Source organism: Halyomorpha halys, unplaced genomic scaffold (genome assembly GCF_000696795.3).
Source record: "Halyomorpha halys isolate HHAL.00 unplaced genomic scaffold, Hhal_1.1 Scaffold8877.1, whole genome shotgun sequence".
In the NCBI taxonomy this organism is placed as follows: Eukaryota; Metazoa; Arthropoda; class Insecta; order Hemiptera; family Pentatomidae; genus Halyomorpha; species Halyomorpha halys.
The window spans coordinates 1-3,974 of record NW_027106547.1 but is presented as its reverse complement, the minus strand read 5'-3'; the positions used below and the strand labels follow the sequence as shown (position 1 = coordinate 3,974).

At 33.0% G+C, this 3,974-nt stretch overlaps 1 long non-coding RNA gene across 1 annotated transcript; it reads left to right on the top strand.

Moving 5' to 3' along the window:
• Nucleotides 1–593: 593 nt before the first annotated feature.
• Nucleotides 594–3,885, top strand: LOC106692117 (uncharacterized). The gene is made up of 2 exons (XR_010842733.1): nt 594–1,520; nt 3,691–3,885. It is a non-coding gene; the product is annotated as an uncharacterized lncRNA (long non-coding RNA).
• The last annotated feature ends 89 nt before the right edge of the window (nt 3,886–3,974 follow it).

Below are 3,974 nucleotides of genomic sequence, written 5' to 3'. Positions count from 1 at the left end.
TATACACACACATTAATATGATCATTGGTGCCAGAACATAATGTACCTTGGATTTAGCAATAATGCATCTTTGAACACGCCATAACGTACCTAGGATCACGCCATAATGTACCTTGGATCATTATACCATTAACATATAATTTTTATTATTCACTCTTGGAAATACCATCATCTGATCGTACGTGTTTTTCTATGGCATTGACAAATGCTGAAATTATTATTATTATTTTAGATATAAGCGCTAAAAAAAAAAAGATAATGTTTTCTATAGTTTTGATAAAGGCCACTCATTTTGGTTCTTCTCCATCATCTCTAAACAGCTTAACATATAACTAATCTGGGTATTCAAAGTTAATCACACAATTTTTTTAATAACCTTAATATGGGACAAATTTTACGTTGAGAACCAAGTTCCATTGACCCAGGGCGAATTGTATCTTCCGTGTCCCCCTAATTTTACTTCGTGGCATTCATTTATAAAAGGACATTGTTTCAATCCTAGGTATATGATCAAATTTGAAAATTGTGTTTTTCCTAGTTGGAAAACGATGCGTTTTTTCAAATTGAACCTCAACATCCAGGATTATGTTTAAACCTAAAACATGGTTTAGTAAATTACTAACCAATAATGATTCAGCTAGCTTGTTGATTAAAAATACAATCGTCAACTTAAAAAAAACCAAAACAGCAAACTGTCCAAATGAAAGGTGTTCCCAGGTACACTATGATCAAGGTACAACAGATTTCCTACACGAGCACAAAATAATTACTCTTTTTACTGAAAAGTTAAGAGAAATTATTGCCGTCAAAATATCAAGGGATTTCTACCAGTTCTAGGTTCTTACGATAGACAACTGATTTGTAATAATACAGTTGTTTTATTAATTTTGGTACTAACGTACAAGACCGTCCAAACCATTGCTCTCTTGTAATAGGCCAAGCCTCTTATCATAGTGATCTAAATGGATCACAACACAGCTCAATTCGCTCGCTCAAGAGATAGAAGAATCCCAAAGGATATTTTCCAGTTGAGGTCGAAGCCTAAATATCAATTATAGCTTTTGTTGCCAGATGCTAGAACCACAACTGAGCCCATGATTCAGACGGTCTAACACGTGAGTACCTTAATTTTTGCGCAAAGTTTCAAGCATTATACGGATTTTCGAAGCATTCGTTTATCTGAGGCAGATTTCGGACCGGGTAAACGGCTGCTTTCAAAAAATGTGTGTAAACTTTGTACAGGCCAGCTATTCCAGTATGGAATTCATACGGAATTAGGCTACTTTTATGTCTCATTAGGCATAAATGATTTTAAAATGGATGTACCACTAAGAATAAAAACCACTTTCAGGAAGTAAGTGTGTAATGACATTACAAGCAGGATGTTACGACACAAGCTTGTCCGAAGTGGTAGCGATTTTATTACTCTGAGAGAAGAAGCTACACAACTAAATGTCCATGTAAAGGAATGTTCTGCACAGGCTTTGGAAGCAGATATTGTTCCAGAAATAGCTTTTAAAGTGAGTTAAAAGGCAAATAATTTATTCAAGTAGATGATATATATGAACATGTAAATGTGAATAGGGAATCTTCTGCATATTTTGCACTCTAAAAAACCAGACTGACAAACACGCTGACAGCGATATTTATGTCGTGTACACTGAGCTGTAGGTTGATTTTTATTGTAAATTTAAAATGTGTGCTAGACGTCTGGCAATGGTGAGGACCAAGAAACTTTTAACCTAAGCATTGGTGTTATTGAATACAAGTTTTGTAACTTTTACTCGTTTTTAAAACTAGAAAACCTCCAATGAATCCTATCCATGACTTACATTAGGGTGGCTTTACTGAATTGTGGGAGGTCAGGCAAGTGAGTTTCCCCTTAAAGATCGACAAAAAAGATGTCCCATGACATATTAACTTTTGTGAATTTCATCCCACTTTGCAATAGAATGTTGCAAAGTTGTCACAATGGTAGCATATTCTTTTAAAGGGAAATTGTACAAAAAAAGTTAAAAAGGTAGTTAATAATGTCTTCGGTGATTACCTTTAGGATGAGGTAAATAAGGTCATTGGATCGCAAATATGGACTAAAAATAAAATGAAAATGGTTTTTTCAGTAATTTGGTTCATAAACTATGAGAATCAATCAAGACATAATAAAAAATTTTATAGGAATTAAATAACTGTTATACAATTAGAAAGAAGGTAACCATTACTCTTTCCATTGGAAACTGACAACAGAGCAAGTTGGGCAATTATTATTTATTTATTTTGTCTGTTACTGTACTTACTAGACCAGCCACCACTATATTTCTCTGGGCTATAACAAAGGTAAATAAATAAAATTTATTTCTCGGTGGTCCTGAGAGATGAATCTGGACACAAAGGAGCATCTTTTGCACATAGCAATGTGGGAGGCAGCAACCTTTAAGTTGCCCCAAAGTTGACAAAAATGCCCATTAAGTCCTCTTGCTGGACTAGTTCCCCACAAAAGTTACCACTACCAGTACTTTCTCCATCACAATCCTTCCTCTTTAGATTTTTAGAGGTGGTTGAACTACTATTGCAGGGATCAGGTCTATTCACTCACTTCAATGAGCTATTGTGACACAGGACCCACTAAAACGAACTATTTAACCACTGGCAGATCCAAATGGAAGGTGTGAAAGACCCCACTCTAGGAGATACCCTGGATTAATTTGTCTACGGCCATTGGACACATCGAAATCCCCTTCACTCACTCAGCACATTGCATTTGTGAAAGTCAATTTAGCAAGCTGCAAGAGTTTCCATGGTAATCTCAGAACTTTCCAACAGTTCCCCTCTATCCCCCTATCATAGGCCTTCTTGAAATCCAAAAATAGATGGTGAAGGTTTATGTTACATTCATGTGGTTTTTTTTAATTTTTAAGAAAAAGAAATGGTCAGTCCTGAAACCGCATTGGTACTCCTCAACTATCATTTCCATCCATTTGAGCATCCTTTTATTGATTATAACTGCTAATTCTTTTTTAAGTGACACTAAGTTTTGCTATACCTATATTGTTACTATATGATAATAGGACAGATCAGTGCAGTACTCCATCCTGGGGAAATGTTAAGCCACTAATAGGACAGATCAGTGCATTACTCCATCCTGGGGTATATGTTTAGTCACCCAGATGTAACAAATTAGATTGCATATCTTATCAGTCACAGCTTCACAACACAAATAATTTTGGATTACACAAAAAAAAAAAAAAAAATTAAAAATATTGACATAATGACAAATAATATATATTTTTTCCAAAGCCTTTTTTTTTTCTAGTTATAGGATCATTTAAAAAAAAAAAAAAGGTAAAACTAGGGCAATAACAAAAAAAAAAGATTATTGAAATGAAAAAAAACAGCTCTTTACTTGTATCCGTAATATATTCTTAAAAAGAAGATTCTCCAATATTACCTCTGATTTATTCATTAGAAAATGAAGAATAACATCCATAACTTAGAGCTTCTTTTTAATTTTAAGATCTATATTAAAATATAAGTTCCTTATCAATTAGAAAGAATTAACTTTAGAACCTAGATAATAACTAAGTATAAATATTTCTTTAAGTTGATTAATTAATTTATAATGAACTTTTTATTGACTAAAATTATCAGAAAACTTAATTTTCACTCATGGTTCATAATTTTTTTTTTTTTCAGCTTGGAAATTATGAAATATTTCTACATTATACCTTATCATTCTTTATTGGATTCGTTATCACTTACTTCTGCTTATGAACATTATAAAGCACTGAACTCGATGATTATGTATTGACTAATCAAATTAATTTCAGACATTGATGTAAGCAAATATTCATTAAGGTCTTGAAAATAAAGTATAAAGTACCTTTTTTATTATTCAGTTATTAAGATAAACACTGTAGAGGATTCATACCATAATAGTCTCATGCAAAAGGCCCCCCTAACTATTTACAATGTCATAA